Source organism: Columba livia, chromosome 4 (assembly GCF_036013475.1).
Source record: "Columba livia isolate bColLiv1 breed racing homer chromosome 4, bColLiv1.pat.W.v2, whole genome shotgun sequence".
Classification (NCBI taxonomy): domain Eukaryota; kingdom Metazoa; phylum Chordata; class Aves; order Columbiformes; family Columbidae; genus Columba; species Columba livia.
Genome location: NC_088605.1, coordinates 11,566,486 through 11,587,731, shown reverse-complemented (window position 1 = coordinate 11,587,731; position 21,246 = coordinate 11,566,486). Strand labels below are relative to the sequence as shown.

At 39.4% G+C, this 21,246-nt stretch overlaps 1 long non-coding RNA gene across 1 annotated transcript in view; it reads left to right on the top strand.

The window, feature by feature from the left end:
* Positions 1-13,446: 13,446 nt before the first annotated feature.
* Positions 13,447-21,246, top strand: part of LOC110359197 (uncharacterized) — a 35,340-nt gene continuing 27,540 nt past the window's right edge. The window contains exon 1 of the long non-coding RNA XR_002414187.2: positions 13,447-13,636. This is a non-coding gene — a long non-coding RNA (uncharacterized LOC110359197). The remainder of the gene's footprint in view (positions 13,637-21,246) is intronic.

Here is a 21,246-nt window from a genome sequence, read left to right as displayed (position 1 = left end):
ATCAACATTCTGAAGTCTTAGAAAACTGTCATCAGCAAATGAGTGTTGAAAATTTAGAAAGGGACAATTAGCAATTAAGGATTAAGTAAATATAAAATCCAAACCATGCTGTTAACACTTACTAATCAGAGGAAAATGAATGGATTAAAATTTTATTAGAAACTTTTAATATGTTTTAGAAATTTATGCAACTCTTTCCACTTAGAATGAATTTTCACTGAAAAGTAGAATTAAAACCAAATCACTGAAGAATTAAGTATCCAGGTTTCATTTTACAATTTTTAACCTGTTTCTTCTCTAATTAACCTTTTCAATTTCCCTACTACAATGAAGACAGCTGACAGATAAACCAAAGAGTGGGAAAAAAAAACAGCCCACCTTTCCTCCCTGCGGCCTCCAAATTCTGAACTGAAAGTTTATTGATGAAAACTATGAAAAATGTGTTAGTTTTTTTTGTTGTTGTTTTTGCTTTTGCCTTTTGTTTTTGTTGTTGTTCTTTGTTTGGTTTTGTATTGTTTTTAAATTAATTTTTTCACTAACTTCATTTGAACCCCTATGTTTTCTAAAGGTATTTGTTAATCTAAGCAGTTAGAGTAAGAAGGTGTAAACAATTCAGTTAACTTTTATTTTGTTAATTATGTTTGAGCAGAACAGGGATCCATGTAATAATTTAACTTCTCAAGGACTTCTTAATGAGCATTTCTAATTTAATTTTAGCCTTTAAAAAAACATCAATTAGTTTTAATTGAAACTTCCTGAAGCTCAGTCATTTATTTGTTCATGGAAGTCAGGATAGTATGAAACTGTGCTTTCTTCTGGGAACTCCAATAAAAACAGTTTTATCATAAAGAAATTGTAACCCAAAAAAACTAGCAGTGCAATGTGAATCTTGAAGAAGTCCTCCTTGTTCCCTTATACAGCCTTCCTATGAGAGAATTGTCCCTGGGAAAAGGTTCACAAAGGATGTACCACCATATTTCTACCAGATGTGGTACCAAGTAAAAATGCAGTGGGAACAGGGGAGATGGCCTGGATCAGATGCATCACTGTGAGTGCAGGGTGCACCGCAACAAGGTGGACATGTAGGAACAGAGCCAGGACTTGATACCTTTGGACAGAAAGTGTCTCTGAGGTCCTGGAGGGAGCAAACAACTCACAGCACAGTGGTAGCAATTCAGAGACTTTGAGTCTGAGCTTAGGCTTTTCAGCAACTGCAGCTTGAGCCTGAATAGCCTTTTCAGGTGAAGGTTAGTCATTGAGAGTCTTCAGTGACACTCAGGTCTGTCATTTGGAGATGCAGTCATGCTAGGAGGTGTGCTGAGGCTGGGGAGGACAACTGGGAGAGCACCTGGGGGAGCTGGAAGTGGGTGGGTTCTCCCAGCAGTGGCCCCTAAATCAGCCTTGGACACAACAGCAGCACAACAACAGCACCACAGCACCTTCTGCTTCCTCTCTTTGAAGAAAGCCTGAAGCCGTGCTTTAAGCCTGGGATAGCTGAAACAAGAGTATTCGTTGAAAACTCTCTTTTGCTGCATTTTTGTTCCCAGTGCTTCTTTGTTGTTATTGCCCCCTCCAGGACCTACTCATTATTTGTGTAAGGAGGGAGCTATTTTTGACCTCAGTCTTTCCCAGTTCACATACCCTTAAGGCTGACAATGCTGCAATAATGTGTATAACTATCGTCCATGGTTTGTTTTAACAGCTTGCCCTGTGTCACTCTCCATTTCCTTCCTTTCCTTTTGAACAATTCCTCTGATAATTCCTTATAACTCCAGGTATAACCTGTGTCATTCATTATATCAGAAATCCTTGCCATCGTATGGTTTGCCAGTGGTAGCTGTAACAGTACAGTAACATTTCCATAAAACAGGGAATAATTGCAGAGCATCTTTTTGGTGGTTAGGCATTGTAGAGATTCGACTCTAAATAAAAGCGCAGCTGTCTGAAGACTCTTGTTTTCCTGAACTTTAGCTGTAATCTTCGTAATACTTTATCCCTCCTGGGTCTATGAGCTCCTTCAAGACAATGAAGTAACCTTGATTATTTTGTGTTGAGAAAACTGAACTATTTTGTAGGAGGAATGTGTTGATTCAAGTGGTAGTAAGGTCCCATGTGCAGATTCCCTTTTTCTCTGCTTTGAGTGATGATAGTATTTTTTCACATTATATAAATAATGACCTTCAGCATAGTTTTCTTTAAAGAATGTGATTGTTTTCTATTGTATTTTAATGAATTTTAAATTATTTTAACTACTTTGATTCTTTTTTTTTTCTGGGTTGCCATGTCATAGCAAATGAAGACTATCAATAAACCAAGAGATCTTTGAAGTACCACGCCCACATCAACCAGTCGGAGGTGCAAAATGTTGAAAGTTTTCAACAGCTTAAAAGTTTTTGAAACTTATAATTCAAACACTACACTCAACCTACATACCAAGAGCATGCAACACCTAGAAGCTCACAGGGATTGCCACCACCCTCGGGACAGTGACGCATTGGTACACACTGACTAAATCCCCATTTGGATCCACGGTCAAGTTTAACTACTTGGAAATTAGCTGTTTGCATGTAATTCAAATCTTTATTGGAGCAAAGGGAAGCTGACTGCTTAAGAAACACCAAAATACTCATTAGAAGAAAGTTTAGAACACCCTTTTAGGACATCTGAAATATTAAAACTTTCCCTCTGTTGGAGTGAGTTCCCTGTTCTGACCTTTTCAAGAGCAAGCAAATGTGTCTATAGCTGTAAAGCAACACAGCTACTGATCATTAATGAAAAACATAAGTTCTGTATAGCAAATGAATTTCTATTATTTGCCTGAAGAGGTTTTGGTAAAGATGGTTAATGACTTTTCGTTTAAAAGTCAAGCCTCAATATAGTGCACTTTCAGAACATCCTAAATGCTCTTATTTTGCCTGGGTGGTAATTTCAGCTTGTACTTTCCAAATGCAAGGACATGAATACATAAAGAAGCACAAGATGTATCAGTTTCAGTTTAAGTAACATGCTTAGCAAATGTCACTCATGTCTTTGTATTACTTTTAGCTATTACACTTCAGCTGATATTATAAATGCAGTGATGTAAAATCTTCCCTTACTATTTCCTGCAAGTCGTAGGATTTTTTTTTAATTATCTGAATAAATGCATTTATTAGCACTGTTAACCTTTAAATAAAACTCCCATTACTGCCATCAGTCACCTAATTGGGCTTTCCTAACCTGCTCAAGCTCATTAGTTGTTCCTCCATCTTTCATATCAGCCTCCTGTGATAGAGAACTGAAAATCCAGCGCTGCATCCAGGGCTCAGCCAGCAGAGGTTGCCTGGGCAACCAAGATACAGGAACTGGATGTGTGGATAGTGGCAAGAGGAAAAATAAAACCTCTAATAAGAAAAAAAATAAAAAGTCCCAAACACTCTTTATAAATACTTCGCCATTTGTAAAACTGTTTATAAGTATTCCAGGGTAGCTCTGTACTGGTGCTTGAGAAGAGAGTCTCACCTACCTTGCATTTAGAGGCTACAAGAGCTCAGGCAACAGTTTAGCAAAGGGAAGGTTAATATGATCACAGCCTAGAATGATCCAGAGAGAGAAAATAGACTTCTGATACAATACGGCTTTCTATTTTAGAAGAAAAGGTATAACAGTATCTGACAGCCAGATCTAGTTGAAGCTGAATACTTTCAGACTAGAAATAATGTATGCATTTTTAATCAGGAGAGCAGTTAAGCTTTGAAGAAACTCACCTAAGGATTTCTCTCCCTATAACTTCATTGTCCCTTTGTAAAAGTTATTCTCCATCTTCTAGATAAACTGTGGATTTCACAAAGATCTCGCTCAGTATAAGACATCAGGCTGCTGCCTTCTGCAGTTCAAATAGTTCCTAATGGATTAAAGTCTATAGGGAGAAAGCAGAGCAAAATAAATAGTCCTTAAAAAAAGGTATCATGTTTTTCTTATGATGAGTAAATACTAACATGCGGGATCAGACCTGCACTCCAGCTACTTTACTGGTTTTCATTTTTCTACATCCTGACTGAGGCTTTTCAGAGAATGATTTTTTGCAGTAGCCAGTTCTGGCAATTCCTTATCTCTAGAGTCTCTTTCTTTTCAGTTCCAATGGGTGAAAGTGTGGCCTTGGCTATAAATATGGTTTACTATTTGCGATCTTTTCCAGATCTCCATATTTGCTTCTCTCATAAATGTATACATTCTAAGCATTTTTGTCATCCGTATTCTTTTTGATCTTCAAAAACAAGCTGTTGTTTTATATATGAGTTAGTTGCTAGTTGACTTCTGTTGTGGACATTATTTTTCTTAGCAGGATTTAGCCTCAAACCTTAATGACTGGTGTCAACCTGTGCATACCTTCAGTGGCCAGAGATCAAACCCAACACTGCTTCTTTTTGAATTCAAGATGTTACCCATCTGTGAAATATTTTCTGGTTTCCAGTGCTGAAATCTTGCGCACATTTTCATTACAGTAACAGACAAAAATCTCAAGAGAACAGTTTGGGTAATTTCAATGACAAATATAAAACTTATTCCTGACCACAACTTATGCTGTGAAGACTATTTACTAAGTCACCTGAAAAAATAATTTCTATGTTGCAATTTTCTTAGTCGCTCTGGTTAAATGTCTGCCTGGTTTTAGAAGTGCTGTTTGTACATCAGCCATCTCAGAATCACAAAGTGGTTGAGGTTGAAAGGGACCTCCGGAGGTCACCTAGTCCAACCTCTCTGCTCAGGCAGGACCACATAGACCTGGTTGCCCAGGACTGTGTCCAGATGGCTTCTGAGTATCTCCAAGGATGGAAACTCCACAACCTCTCTGGGCAGCCTGTGCCAGTCCTAGGTCACTCTGACAGTAAAAAAGTGTTTCCTGATGTTCAGAGGGAACCTCTGTTTGTACCTGTTGCCTCTGGCACTTAGGGATGGAATAGCTGCAGTGAGGCAAGTAGATGGAAGCTAATTGATGTATTTCATCCTAGTGTCCAAATACAGTGTGTAGCACAGGACAGTCACAAAATCTTCTGTTCTTTTCAGGGAAAGAAAGACATGAGTCTTGCAGCTCATGCTGACACATCCTCAGCCCTGTCAGCCACTTGTGGGTGAAGGGTTTGGCATTGGACATGTCCCTGGAGAACCCTGGAGCAAGGGAGGTCCACACCCTTTTTCCCTGGGTGCCCAAGGGCTGGGTGACACGCAAGATCCTGGCAACAACCCTGGCCATGTATTGGCCATGTCATGGCAGGCAGAGCACTGGTAGTGGCCCAAGCCACAGTTGGGTTGGTGATGTGGCCCAAGATGAGTGTCTGTTGGCTGTCAGGGAGGGGAGGGATCGACAGCCTTGGGGTGAGTCTGGGGGAAGCAGGGAGGCAGGGGCTGCCCATGGCTATGCAGGGTTAGATGCTGCCTTTGTTGATTCTCCTGTTTATTTCAGCCTCAGCCCTTGACTGAGCTCCTTGTGTGGTCCTGTTTCCTCCCCCATCTGCCACGAATCTTTAGAATCTCACCACTTTCTACATCTACATTTGCCTAAGGACTACAGAAACACCCACAGCCTTGGCAGAAGAGAGCTCTACAGCACCCATCCTCTCTGTACCCATCACGATCCTACAGGCAGCTGGAGGGTCACTGAAGTAATGTACAAAGGGAGCTCCACACCACTCACCTTCTCTGTGTAAAACTTACCTTAAAATAAATTTTTTGATTCATGAACCCATTGGCTGGTTTGTGGTGTCTTTTTTGGAAAGTCTTTTGGGACTTTTCCTTTTACATCAGGATTCCATAAGCCTCAGTTTCTTAGGAACTGGGGTGAAAAAACTTAACTGCATATCAGGCATCATATCTAAGATTAAAGTCTGTGGGCATGTGTATGTAAACCAGTTTATGCTTCATCTGAGCAATGTAGCAAATGTATATGATAAAGGAAATAGCAGGTCCTTCAGCAGCGTAACTGAACCCAACTGGCTCCTTGTGAGAATCCTTTTCACATGTAAACTTCAAACCTCTGATCAGCTTTTGAGAATGCAGGAATGAACAAATCTTAGGTTTAGCATCAGAAGCGACAGACTGAGCACAGCAGAAAAGCTTAAAGACTCGCTTTGATTTATGGACATCAATCATGACACTCTAACTTCTTTGACAGGGCTGAGATCAGTTACTCCCTTTCAGAAAACTGGCAGGAAAACCCTCAATTGAAACAATAGAAAACACTCTCTTTATGAGTGTGCAATACCCAGAATGCAAAATTTTTTATTGCCATGCTGGTAGGACCGCTAATGTCACAAGCAGCTGGTAAAATGAGCTTTTTGAAAAGAAGGGCAAATGCAATGTACTGTGAAGTTGCGTGTGAGGACCTGTGCTTTAAAGGATAAGGAACATACTGCACAGCAGCCAGCTGACCTACATTTACAGCTGAAGAAGTAAAGCTCACCCAGAGGGAGCTCTGTCTAACCTACAAATGCAGAAGGAGTGCTGGTCAAATGGACCATGTGTTTTAAAATTATAAAGTACACAGGAGCAGCAGTGTGGGTATAGTTTTTTCCTGTTGCCCTGCGTAAGAATCAAGCCAGATCAATATAGCATAATGAGCCACTGCTGGCAGGGAAACACAGCTCAAAGTAATTCCTACCTCCTCGATGTGCATGCTGTGCAGAGGCAAACCCTGGCTTGGAGGTGATCCCAGATGGGTTGCCAGCATTACCTGAGGTCGCAGCGTGGGCTGAGCTGGACAAAGCGGGTGAGTCCTGGGGTCCCGGTGCAGGCAGCAAGACGGCAGCAACACCAGCGCTGCTTTGCTTTTGCTGTTGCCAAGCCCATGGCAGCAAAGCTCACACAGGTAGGAACACCCATCCACAAATTGAGCTTGTCACATCAGCATGGATAACCTACAGAAGCAAGGAGGTAAACAGTGTGCTGTAGGGCCACAGAGGTGTAAAAAGAGGAGGGGGAAGAGGGGAGAGGAGGAGACAGAGTCAAAACCTCCCCTCTGCACCTAGGCGTGTTGGTGATAACTGAATCAGCACAAAGAGGGAACCGCACACACTTGGGACCAGATTTTTAGCCCCCACCAAACAAAGTAACTCCATTGAGTTCAGCACAGTGCTGCTTCTCACTGTATGAGGATCTCCTTGTTGGCATAAATCAGCCGTATGTAAATGGGCTCCCAGTTAATTTGCTCAGTCCTGCCCCAAATACATTGACTTTTTTTCTGAACAGAGCCTTCCCCATCCCTCTGTGGAGATGCATGGTCGTATGACAGATAAAGAGCACACAAGCAATTACTGCTGCAGTGGAAAAGCAAAGGTGTAAAAGAAAAATTGAAAGTTACTACAAACCAAAAATGCTTATCCTAAACTTGCCTATTAAAGATAAACCATAAGCATTAATTAAACCACCTTGCCTGTAGTTAAATTACATCACACCAACATTTCATTCCTGGCAAGCATGAGTGACAGTTCTATACTTCGGAGTTTTATAATACAAAACAAGACCAAGGAAAATAGCTGTGCTCTGCTTAGTAAATGTATGCAAATAAGCACAGCAGGAAACTGTCATTAAATAAAGCCCAGTTAGAAAGATATCTCCCAGATCACTCAGTGTAATTTTTTTTTCCTTTTCAGAAATCAAGTCATCTATTTTCAAAACTTCACACAGACAAGACCTTTCCTGGGACCAGCTGGTGTGTTTCCACAGTGTTTGGGGAAAGTCTGAAACACAGTCATTGCACCAATGCAAATGCTTAATACAGATGCAACTACCTCCTAGAAACCAGTGCATCTTATCTGCAGTATGAAGAGGGGACAGTCTTGTATCACAAAAGGAGGGCAAGAAGTTAACTGAATAGTTCACTTTCTAATTTTTGATGGTGACCATATTAAGGGCAAGAGGTAGGAGGTTTGGTTTGTAGCCCAGGCAAGAAACTTTAAAACAAAAGCTCAATCTGCTGTGATGGTACTGCTTGAGAAAATTCCTCTTTCTGCTTCCCATTCTGGAAGAAGGAAAAATAATTCAGGTGTTCACTGTTTCTTTCCTGAGACAAGACCATTTTCCCTCCATGCTTAGTTTGAAACATAATCACTTATATTATGAAGGTCACAGCATTTACTCGGTTCAGCAAGCCACTTCCAAATCTTACTCCTCATAGTCAATATTTCAGCAATGCTCTGTGGCCAAAGTTAGGCACTTTTTACTTTTGGTAAACACAGAGCCTTCCATACATTCAGGGAAGATAGACTACAAAAACATTTCAAAGGCAATTACAGGACTCAACAGCTTAAGCCTCTATCTCAGCCACTTTTGAGAAGGTGACTACTTCAGACAAATTTGAAAATTTTACCCTGATCTTTACCTACACCAATTTACAAGAACCTGAGGAGGTGACAGATCATCCCACATAGCCCAAAACATCCTGTCAGACTTAATTTTTGCTAGCTGCATGTAGGAAGTCTGCTGTTTCCTCTAAGAACAGAGGTGACCAGCACATATTCCCCGTGGCAAATTACATCTTCCCTAAAATCGCTCATCTGGAGTTATGAAACATTGCAGAACTCTTTGGAGGTAAAATAAAGAAACAAGTGTATGGTCCTCCTGTAGTTGAGCCTGAAAATGATAAGCATGTAACATCAGACAGAATATTTATTAAAAAGTATTTCCTAAAAAGACAGTCAAATAGAGAACTTGGGTATGTTGGAAGCATTCTACATATCAGCACTAGAGTATTGGCTGAAAGACTACAACACTCCTTGTTTTCACAGAGTTTTAAGTGCCTTATATTCAAGATCCATGAAGTAGCAACTTAAATGATTACATAAACTTTTCAAGGGCTTTTTTCTCCACTTTAGTTACAAGTGTGGAGAAAAATTTTTTCGACTTTGTGCCTTGCACTAAGGTTCCATGTGAGAGCTTGTTCTAGTCTAGACTCACACAAATTGCCACATTTTAATTATTTCTTCGTCAGAGGAGTGACACCAACCTGGTCAAACTTAACTGGTTACATTCCATCACACATATGAAATGATGCATGGTAGGTTATTTACAAAAAATTAAAGGGGCACAAGGATTAGTTTATATGGAGCAACGTGCAGTTTGGCCATTTGCTACTGTCAGAAGTTCAGACTACTTTTTGGGTGACAGTGTTGGAGCAAGTCATGAGTGGCCATAGGTTGCTGTCTCACTGATGAAGCTTGCCCAAAGCAAGATCAACAAGCTTTCCCTCCTCTCCTTCTCCCCTGCTTCCTTCCTGCATCTCCTTGCCCTCAGAAGGACCACAAGCAAGCTTGTGTTTCTGTCTTGCATAAACAAATAAAATTACATCAAAGATATGGAGCCATGTGTAATCAGTGTCATTTTGTAATAGAAACACCCCCAGAAGGCCCCAAACACTGGCTGCCCACTTGAATCAAACCGACTACAACAACTACAGCATAAGGGAGGACATGAGCTGCTCTGAAGAGATCCTGTCACTCATCTGTCTGTTGCAACAGTGGGTGTAGAAAGCTGAGTTGTCGCCTAGCTCAGTAAAATTCATTTTACATAGAAACGGGATGTACAAAAAGGTTTATTTAAAATGAGTCTCATCAAACAGTACTTGTAGAGCTGAACTTTGGTAACATAAACTGAAAATGAAAATGTACCATTTTCATTATAGTAATGGTATGTATCTGTGGAAGATTTTTGTATTGTCTAAGTTGAAGAATACATCTGATATCTTCTCAAAACCACCACCACAACAACTTTCCTCCCAGACACATGCACACACAGTAGTACCATAGTTTGCTGCTGTAGCTGATGAGAGCTGAAGCTGTTTGGAATCAATTTTTCAGGTATAGATTCACTGTAGATATATATCTGTGCACCCTGTGAACTCAAAACCAACCAAACAATTCTTTGTGCCAGACATAAAGTGAAATAAACACAGTGAAAAATGGTTGGTTTTCAAATGTGGTATTTGTTGGATGACTTGGTTGCTGGTTTGGTAGGAGAGCCAGGCCTTACCTTCCATATTTGTACAGCAGGAAGACAGCATCATTATAAAAAATAATAAACACGGGAATGATTAGCAGTACCACATCTTTAGAACCTTTCCTTTCCTTTCCTTTCCTTTCCTTTCCTTTCCTTTCCTTTCCTTTCCTTTCCTTTCCTTTCCTTTCCTTTCCTTTCCTTTCCTTTCCTTTCCTTTCCTTTCCTTTCCTTTCCTTTCCTTTCCTTTCCTTTCCTTTCCTTTCCTTTCCTTTCCTTTCCTTTCCTTTCCTTTCCTTTCCTTTCCTTTCCTTTCCTTTCCTTTCCTTTCCTTTCCTCTTTCCTTCCCCCCCGCCCCCACCTCCTTTTTTGTTATCTCAAGTATTTTCAGTCCAGCAAGGCAGTAATCACACTCTTCCCCTGCCACTTTCAGTAACTGAGTAGGTACCTTTATCATTTGGTTTCAAGAAGCCAAATCTTGTCCTTATGAAAGTTTCAGGGCAATTGCTTAGAAGAAAAAGCAGAAATACCCATGGGTTTCCTTTTCCTTTCCCTCTGATAACAGCTCTCAGGAATAAAGAAGCTGCTCTTAATTAAGACTATTGAATTAACATGCAGTTGTACAGGGATGTGTGTAACACTCTGTCACTTTTCCATCCCCTTCTGAGGCTTTGTGGGTTCACAACAACTCTTTCTTCAGTCAAACTGCTTTTGATGAAAGGTTTATCAAGTTACATTGCCATTTCAAGATACCCAGAGCTGGGACAATTTCATCTGCATGGTTATTCACTATGAAAATAGAAATCTTTTTCCTTCTGCAGATGTTCAGCCCAGAGCAACATTGGCCAAAGAATGTTAAATTTGTACTAAAATCTAGTTCATATTTTCTGGACAGATCCAGCAAAAATTAAAACCTAAAGAATTCTAATATGATCAAAAGATTTTTGTGATTTACCACAACCTAAAAACTAGACCAGAAATTATAAATAAATCAGGTGGTTTTAAAATGATAATGAAATCATCTGTATTTATAAGAGTAAAGTGGGTATTTTAGCAGAAATTGAGTTAGAGAAGGGGAAAATGCCTACGGGAGGGAGCTGGAAAGGAAGGGGGAAAGAAAAAAAAAAAGAAGAATAAAACTGAAAGGTATTTAAAAGGAAAGCTGAAATGTATTGTGAAGGAAAGGGAAAAGGGATGAAAGAAAGAGGGAAATAACAAAAGCTGAATCACCTGCAGATAGGAATTTCCAGCCCAAAATTACAGCTGCCGAGGAGAGAAGGGGAAAATAGATGGAGGGAGGACGGTAAAGTTAAACCAAGTAGAGATAAGAATAAGTAATATAAAAATTGGATTTCATTCTTAGCCCCTAAATTGATGGGTTTAGGAACAGCCTCACTATACAAATGGTCTGTTCCATGCCATAATCATTTATTGATGTTGACCTGCTGCACAGCAACTGATGAGACACAACCCCTATCAGTGTCTGCCCTCTGTCCTTATTAAGGTACTTTCAATACTGATGGATGACATATTCTGTGAAGATTAATGAAGCCTACATGGGAAGTGTATATTAATTTGAGAGAGTACTCAGACTCATCAGAAGTCAATGGGAAGGCTTTGCCAGGTGAAAAGTAAAATTTAGCTCTCAGTCCTGTAGATCTGTGTTTTCTTCCAGACCTTTTAAAATGAACAGGTTTGTTGAATTGAAACTCCATTTACAAATTTCAAAAAATTCTTAATGATCTTAGAAGCAGCAAGATACTCTAAAAATGTTCCACAGTTAGATATGTTTCTAGAAGGATTTTGAAGAGGATAACTTATAATAACGTAAGGTCTAAATAACAGCCCCTTCATAAAACTTTTATTCAAATAAGTCATCTTGTTAACTTTAATAAGCACATTGGAAGGGCTCAGCAGTCTCAGTTGGAGTTACATTAATCCTGCTTTAAGTACCTAGAAGAGCACATTAACTTTAGGTACATCATACACTCAAAGATTTAATGGTCAAAGGAACATTATGCAGATAGTGGAGTCAAACACTCTGTGGTAGAAAATGCCGAAAAAAAAATTGCCTGTGCAATCTTGATTCAGGTCTTGACGAACAGGCTTTCTTTTATGTTCTTTAGCCACATACAATACAGAAAGATGCTTTTCCCTTGCTTTCCTACTTGAATCTGGGCAGAAGATCGCTAGTGCTCAGGCAGTAAGCATAACTTTTTCCTCATTAAAGCGTTAATCAGCATTGGGAAGTAAAAGAAGCATTTTGGGAAATGGTTATTCATTTGTACATCTCCTGCAATAACATCATCCCTTGTTTCCCATTTTACAGAGAGCGAGCTTAGGCACAAAATGTAAAGGCAAACTTAAGGAAAATGTATGTGTGATTGATTTGTTCAGCATATGTATGAAAACTACCGTAATGGACAAATTTACTTTTCTGGCTTTCTCTTAGTTGTATTTTGGTCAAAATAATAACCTTCCTCTTCTATTTTTCACCATACACCTTCTGTCTTCTAATAAATGAAGAGACGAATACAGAGGAGTCAGCAGAAAAGGCCCATCTGTGGAGCATGATATGGATAGAAAGATGTTTTGTGTCATCATGTTAATTGTCCATGTATCCTGAAGCATTAACTCATGGGATGAAGAAAAGCAGAATAAGTGGCACAGCAAATTAAGTTTTGGGATTTCATAAGCATTGAATACTTTACATTGTTCTGTTTTGTTATATGGTGTTGTATGTTCTAAAACAAATTTAAAAAACCATGAAAAGTTAGAAATATGTAATGATGTTGACCTTCACCTGAGTCATCTAAAAGTACCATTTATGCAATTGTTACTTTGGTCTCTGTCACCTGAGAGAGGTGACTTGGTGGTTTATCTGGGGACCATCTCTAGGGAGAGAATATAACACACTACTAGACTCCAAACAACGTAACAAAAGATAAGAAACCTGCAGATCTGGGGGGAGAACATGATTTCACTGCCCGGACTTACTCCTGTCTGAGTTTCTACTGAGTATATCAGCTTTACCTCTGCATTGTGCCATTAGTCCTACTGCCTGCCTGGAGGAGACTTTGCATATCAAATTCCATCAGCTTTTTGAACTGTATTGTGTTTTATTTTATTTTAAACTTCTCCCTTTGTTTATAATGTAATATCTTTTCTTTCTTTCACGGATTTTGACATCTTCACTATCTGGATTCCAGTCCTGTGTTCTCATTTAAGGTCTTCACATGGCATAACTTACCAATCATCCTAGGTGGTCCATCCAGCCTCATCAAATTCTCCTTAAACCCTTGAGTTCTACAGCCAATCTGCTTCCTCATCTTTTGGTTTATCATTACTAGTGTCCTGAGAGCATGAATGGGCCTTAATGATCCTCAAAAGCCTCACCTGGGACTGCTCCCCACCCCCTGATCATGGGCCATGGAACCTCATTTAAGCTCAGACATGGCCATGACCTGAGTTATGTTTGTCTCTAGTTCTGCTTTTTAGAGCTATCTCCTGGATGTTCCTTAGACATATGTTGTAGGCTCATCTCTAGCCACATCTCCTGCTGCTTTTGAATATCCCATGGAGACTCTAATACTCTGGACAAAACTCCTGCTGATTGCACTCCCATCTCAGCAGTGGTGACCCAGAAACTGTGTGGAAGTCAAATACCTGAGTGAGTACAGTCAATGGGGTACAGAAAAGTAGCAGAAATGGGCTTGTGGTTGCTGAAAACTGAATCCACATATAAGTGAAGTATCAAGTTATATTTCAACTGCTATAGTGCAATACATGTTGAATCCCACGATTATTTTGGTGTGGCTAAAACAAAATAACTTTTAAAATGTAGTGGCCTCAGACTAACAGGGACTTAATTGATATTGAATTAGTAATATCAAACTGCTGAGACTCAGTTGCAAGACTTGCAATGTTTTACTCTAACATACTCCTGAAAAAACAGTTAAAAAACCTGTATCTATTGAGTTGACAAACATCTTATTGACTTCTAAAGCACTTCACAAGTAATTCATATTTAACTCTAGTGATAATGTAGACCTGTAATTGCTACAAAACTACATGAGCTGGTTTGTATGACTGTCAGTTTTCAGATCAGGTTGACTTGTTAGCTTCAAGATTTTACTGCCTTGGTTCAGCTATTGGGTCATGTAGTATTGTTTTTAACTAGCCTGAGCCAAAACACTCTCCTCACTGTGGAAAACTAAGACTAAAAACCAATAATAATAAAAAAATTAAAAAAAAAAAATTAAGAACTTCTTATTTGTGAGCTTGGTAACATATAGGATTTAAAATTTAATGTAACCTGCCACATTAAACTGGACAGCTCTAGAATGTGAGTGGGTTATAATTACTGTCTGATTAGCAAGTATCTTCTGCAAGTGATGATGTCCTGATAGCTGCTATTTTAGAAGAAAGTCAAAGAGGCTTCAAGCAGAAGGCTGATGTTACACATAGGCATTTTCTTAGCTGCAGGGTTAAAATATTTCTTTCAGTTTTAACTACTTAATTGCTATGCCTTTGTTCCTTAATCAGTTTTGCTGAAAACTGACATAATTTCCACCACTTCATTACCTCAGTACTTCTTCCATGCTCAGTCACATCCCTGGGAACCCTAGAATTTATCTAAGGGCATCAGCCAGTTTCCAAACTCTCTGCATATAGATGGGAAAACTGACAAACTGTGCAAAAATCACTCCTGAAATCAGTGATAAAACCTGAGACACACAGGTGTTTTATTTTTCCCACTTCCAGTTGAATAGCAACTTCCATTCATCAACACATTTAATAGTATGATAATGGGCTTTGTTGACAAAGGCTTTAATCCATAGAATGCTGTATAGAGTACTATACATTTTTTGTCTTTGTTTCAGAACAGCAGTGTGATGCCCTTCAAGTAATAAAGAAGGAACTTGAGATAATTGTTGTGGGATCTGATGTAGCAGACTTTGCAATGGCTACAAACTTTTGAATCATATTTTTATGTCAGTTTGAACAATAAATAATACAGCACAATTCCTATATTTGACCATTGATGCAGCTAATGTTCCAGCTCTACTTGGAGCTAAATATTGAATGCACAGCATCTGCAGCAGATGCAGCTTTTCCACTGTGTAACTTAAGCTCTTAACAAAAAATACAGTCTGTGTTCATCTAAACAATTTACAAAAATGCTTTATTTCAGAGTAGAAAAAGTGCAATCATGGAATGAAAGTCTTAAGTCATCTGGGGAAACAAATTCTAAGATTTGTATGACCAAGTTCAAACAGTGCTTTGGAACAAACTGCTTTAGTTTTATGTTATGTGTCTGTTGTCAGTGCTGGAGCCACCTGCACATCCCTGTGTAGCAGAGAAAGGGATGCTGGTGAAGTTGAGGAGCTCTGCTGTGTCTCTGCTGAATGCTTTTCCACCTCAAACAGTTTTACTAGACCAGGCTCAAGAAAACCTTTTCATGCAGACCTTTTCATACTTCTATTTCTTCAACCCTTCCTCCTTACAGGAAAATGCAGCTCAAGGTAACTCAGTATAGAAAAACATTTTGTACACCCTGATACATGTAGTAGGACTTCAGTCCAAAAGGCATCAAAAAGTACATGTTTGCATACATGATTGTCAGCAGTTGAAGGGATGGACTTGTCAGCTGGAGTAGTACTTTGGTTTCTCTGATGTTAAATTCACTACACTCCCAAACGCTCATCAGGGTTTTCACAAAGCTAGAATTACTCCATTAGGCTATGAGTCATACTTGAACCCATTGCCTTGCAAGACAACATAGTGCCAGTCATGGTTGAAAGGTGTGTGGGAACAGGCAAGAGCCTGGATGTGCCTGGGGTGGGCATGTGAACAGCTGAATGCAAATGAAATCACCTATTCAAAAGAGCATAATTTGCACCTGAAGAGGAACAGGTCATTAAAGCCACAGGACTGGGGAGCACAACATGCTCCTTAAATTCTCTCTGCTGAGATCTAGAAGCCATAGCACAAATTCAGGAGGAAAAGGAAAACAAAACGAAAATATGTATGGTGTCTCTCTCTACACATCTGCTGACACAAAGGCATGTGACACAGCAAACTATTGCAAAGCTCTGTGGTAAATGGGTCAAAATGCTCAGTGGGTGTTCCTGGCTTTGACCATGTTAGACTACTTAGATGTTTCCCTTTTCTAAACTCATGGTTAAGGTTTATGTAAGAGTGTAAATCTGGCTTTTTGAGGGGTTAGTAAAGTGTTTAGACTGCATGAACTGAATAGCAAAATTAGAGATGTGGATTTGTATACAAATTGTCAAGTGGATAAACTAACTAAGCAGAGACAAGGATGTGTTGCTCTGAGGAAGTTTCACAGAGATGTTTGACAGAACAAGAGAGCACAGAAAAAGGTCTTTGTTATGCAGCCTAAAACCCAGCTGTGTGGTAGCTTGAGACCAGACTCTTTGCAAATAGATAGTACAGTTTTTGTGCTTGTGACAATGTAATTTTTAAATTTAATTTTAAAATACCTCCCCACAAGACACCCTTTAGATTTTTCCCACAAGGTAAAAGGAAGAGATAGAATTTAAGTTGCCTGATGTGCCTGGCTGTGCCTGTGAGTTATGTGTTTCTACCACTTGCCATGGGAGCAGCATAGAACTTAAATATTGTGAAGGATGCCTCATATAGTTACGTTAGCATGATCATTTCAGCTGCTGCATGTTTGTTTAAAATGAATTTTCTAGTGGTAGGCTAAGAAATACTTCTTACAGTACTGTTTTGGGGAAATTTCCCACTTTTTTGCTGAACTTCTGAGGTGTCGAGCACATCTTTCTACAAAGGAGCAGTGAGCAGGTGGGAAAATGAAGGTGTTAATACAGTGCACTACAGGACTGAGCACTCTTACATTAAGAAGGTTCAGCTATGAACTAATATCTTGAGAAAAAAATTAGGAGTTTGAAGTCGCTACCAGTTGTCAAGAGGTTTGCACACAAATCTTCTGCTTCCCTTGGGAACAATTAAATAAAATCAGTTATATTTGCATATAAAATAGCTTTTTCTTTTTTTTTCCCCCTCATCTGAAAATAGGTATTATGAGACTCTTCTCTTTTTCCTCAGAAGAATTCACATGAGGATTATTTGATTGGAAAGCTTAAATCTGTTCTTCTGAAACCAAATAGAAAATTAGATTTTTGTATACATTTTTTAATAATATTCACAAATGGGAATTTTAATAGCTTGCTAATCTGTGGAGAAGTTGTATTTAATACTTTAATGAATTTATAATGCTTCATGAAGTTATATGCTCTCATTAATTTAAAAATTAGTTTTAGGTATTTTAAAGGAACCTTATTAACTAGTCTAGACAAAAGACAAAGAACTCCTACTGCCAAAGCAAGGCCAGCTTTCCAAACTGTTAAGCTAATGAGAATTTGTCAGGACTTCAATACACTTTCTTTTGAATCTCTGTTTCCAGTCTGCTTCTATAAATTAAGATTCAATTTTAAGTTTTGAGACTAGGTTATGAGCCACAAAACAGGAATAAGTAAATCTCCCTGATTTATTTGGGTAAGTTTTTTTTTTTAAATCTTAAAACTCAACCTGTAAGATATTTCATATCTGTTTCTGTGTTTCCTTAATGCCCATAAGAGCAGCTCTGTTCCTCGCCACGTCATTGTACTTCACTTCTGTTTGGGGTAGGGTTTTAAATCCCTTTTCCTGGTGACCACCGGGGCTGACTCCAAAGCTCCTGGGCCATTTCTACATTAACATGTAATTTAGTCCAGTGGGCTTTTCTTACAGTTTGGCTATTGGATCTGAGAGTGATGAGCAATTGGCCAAATAAGTACCCTGTTTCCCCCAAAATAGGACAGGGCCTTATTAATTTTTTTCTCCAAAACTTATTAATTTTTTACATGTATAGCTGCCTGGACACTATTTAAATTCACATTTTTTAATTAACTGTAACTAGGGCTTATATTTTGAGCATTGTCAAAAACCCTGAAAAATCATGCTAGGGCTTATTTTGGAGCAGACCTTATTTTTGGGGAAACAGGTTATTTACCAGATCAGGAACTTTCAGAACTAAGTACGAGACCTAGTAGCGAGAGTTAAACTCTATAGCTGGAAGTGTGTGATTTGTTATCCAGGCAGCACGAGGTTGCTTCAAAGCCCATTCATTATAATATGGTGCTGATAAACATATGGATATATATAACTGTGACTGGGAGGACTGTTGGATAACTCAGTAGGGCTGGTGAGGAGTGCCAGGAAAGCTTTGAAATCCAGGCAGGGTTTTACCAGCCTAGTTATGTACCTGGCTGCTGGATCCTTATCTCTGGCTGCCAACCTTATCTCTGCCTGCTTCCCTGCAGGATCCCCTCCTGGTTCTATGAACTGCACCCAGCGTTTTGGCAGTCCCCATGTACAAACTGGGGTCCTGACACTTCTCAAAACCGCACTCACAGTGCCTCTCAGGGGCATCAAAAGTGGGAGAAAACTAGACACTGTAAGTTGCACTTTGTCAGGGCACTACTATGGAACACAGACTTTTTATACCTTCCCTACTATAACGGAAGTCTTAATGCTTCACCCAAAGTATACTTTTTGGCATCTCTATTTGACTTTAAAAGTTATAGTCCATATGTCAGCTGTGAAAGAACTTTTGAATGCAGCCAACTGCTTTTTGTTTCCATGGGTAAATTGTGGCACAGGTCTGCTTCCAGGCTTGGTTGGGTTTTTTACTTTTGTATTGTAAAAACAGAGAACTTGGAATTAGAAATGAAGCTGGAGATACATTTTGTCCACGTCTTTACTTGCATTGAGTCTGACTTGTTATGAAAGCAATGGCTGTCTCTTCTCAAGAAATATTTCAGGATGTGATTAATTCACTGCCTGCATAGATTTTTTGATGCCTCTTTGCCGTATGTGAACGACCTGCTGAAGCATATGTTTTTCAAATCTAAGCAAGAGTCCAATGTTTCAAACATAGCTTGTGCAGAACTCAGCAGCACTGAAACCTGTAAGCCTTTTGCTAGAAATTACTACTGCAGGAGAATAATAAGGTCGAGGAACAGAGAAGCAGCACTAGCAGATTGATGCCTGAACTTTTGCTCAGAAATCCTGTACAGACATTGTGGTTCTTCTAGCTCCCAAAAGCCTGGTTTTTCATTAAGGTTGTACATAAAGTGTTGCTTCCTTCCCCTGTCCACTTTCCTAAGGAAAGTAAAGTTATCCATGTGCTGTCCCAGAATGTCTTTCTCTCTTTCTGCAATAATACTCTTTACTCGTTGTTTAGTTCTGATTAAGATAGAAAGGTGGGGGGAAACGTCAAAGATTTATGGCTTCCAAGTCCATTTGATGACCCCTCCCCATGTAGCCCTGAGACTGTTGGCTTCAGGCTCACCACCAATGCCAGCAGCAGCCAGCTGGCTGATCAGAACACCTCTGGCTCCAGCAGCATCTGCCTTCTCCTTCCTTGCAGAGTCAGCTGAGGACATGGAGGGGAGCTGAGGTTACTGCAGGGGAGGAGGAAGGGATGGGTGCAGAGCTTGGGAATTGTACTGTAGCTGCAAGAAATCAGTCTTCATTAGTCCTGCTGCAAAGATTTAGAGTGATTTTTCTCTGTGGCTCATGAGACCATCTTAATCATCTGGGACAGGGGAGTTCAGCATCTTTGTCCTGATTCTCCCTCCAGAGGCTGCTCCTTTTTTACGGATAATCCGCTATTCAGTAGAGAAACACTAGGAACTTGCTGGAAAGTGTCAGGAGACTGCTGCTGTTCTCCTTGGCCCACTGGATGTTGAGGTGTTTTATACCCACTTTCAAAAGGAAAAAGGCATTTATTGGAGGATAAAAAGTTCAGCAATGGGGGGAATAACTCCTCCCTCTTCTTGAAGCTGTTACTGTATCTGCTTATATGTTACAAATCATACACATTTAAAATAAAAGGAGGGTGAAAAAAATTCTGAAAGTTTTAGGGTAGAGGAAGATTCAAAAAGGTAACAATGTTCAGCAAAAAAAAAAAACTCAAAATAATTTAAAAAATCTTTTTTCCTTTTTTTTTCCTTCCACCAGAAACAAATCCTGAAGCAATGTTAATGAGATGTTTTGAATCAGTGTTGCAGGACAGCTAAGACCCATTGCTTTGGCAAATACTTGTCTACCATGAGAAACACCCTAGGCATTGCTAATTCCTCCAACACTGCAGGTTCATCAGGGAGTCCCTGCTAGAAGCTGCTCCACTTTCTGATGATTTTTCTGCTTTGGTTCTGTCAAAACTGGGCTTTCTTACAGGGATAATTTGATCCTTCAGAAATCAAGTGATCCCACTGAAACAGTATGTTGTTAGCATATGAGCAGTCACCTTCAGATTTCATCAGGTTTCTGCAAAATGCTCTTGTCAAGCCTGAAAGACTTTTCATTGTCATTTGAAACTAATTAGAGATTCTACCTTACTCTAATTTTATACAAGGCTGCGGCTGGGAAAAATTCAGTTACTCTTACAGCCCTAGCCCTTAGGAAACATCTCTATACAATACAGCAGACATCTAGATGTAAAATATGTATTTGGCATAATGCTTACATGCAATATAGTGTGACATTTGCCAGCCTTAAGATACAGTCAAACACTTGGAGTGCTTCTTTGTATACAGATAAACTCATGCTGATTCCAAGACAGTAGAATTAATATTCTGGTAATTATCTGTTTCCAATTAAAATATCATTGTGCAATGAATAATAATAAAGAAGAGCCAAGACTTTCAAATGTTTGAGGTTGGATGCCTTGAATTAATATTTATGAACCAAAAATAAATGTCCTGACTTCATAAAAGTGCGGTGCACTCAGCAGCATCTTCTCCAATCAACGAGAATGTAGAGGCAGCAGGGTAACCTGCCTCTCTTCTGCATTTTAATTAAGGACAGGACTTGCTGCCTCATTAAGTGCACAAGGCTGCAACACTTGGGTCAGGTGTGAGTCTGAGTTTCCTTGGTTAATGATGACCGTTCACAGTAATAACTAGTTTTAAGCAGCAGATGTACTTAACACTTCAAAAAGCACTCAGCAGCTTCTGAAATCCTGGCTTCTGAATTACAGGCCATTTATTTAGTAGTTTTTAGCTGCCAATCCATGAGAGTGACTTGTCTGAGTGTTAAGGCTTTGTTTTGAACTCTGCGGTAGTTTTGTATGTCTGAAGATTGTGGGAGAACAAATTACTACCATCCATTCCCTTTGAAATAAGCTTAATTAGGCTCTCTGAAGGGCTACGAAATACCTTTCTGCACTTGAAAGCAGCAGTTATT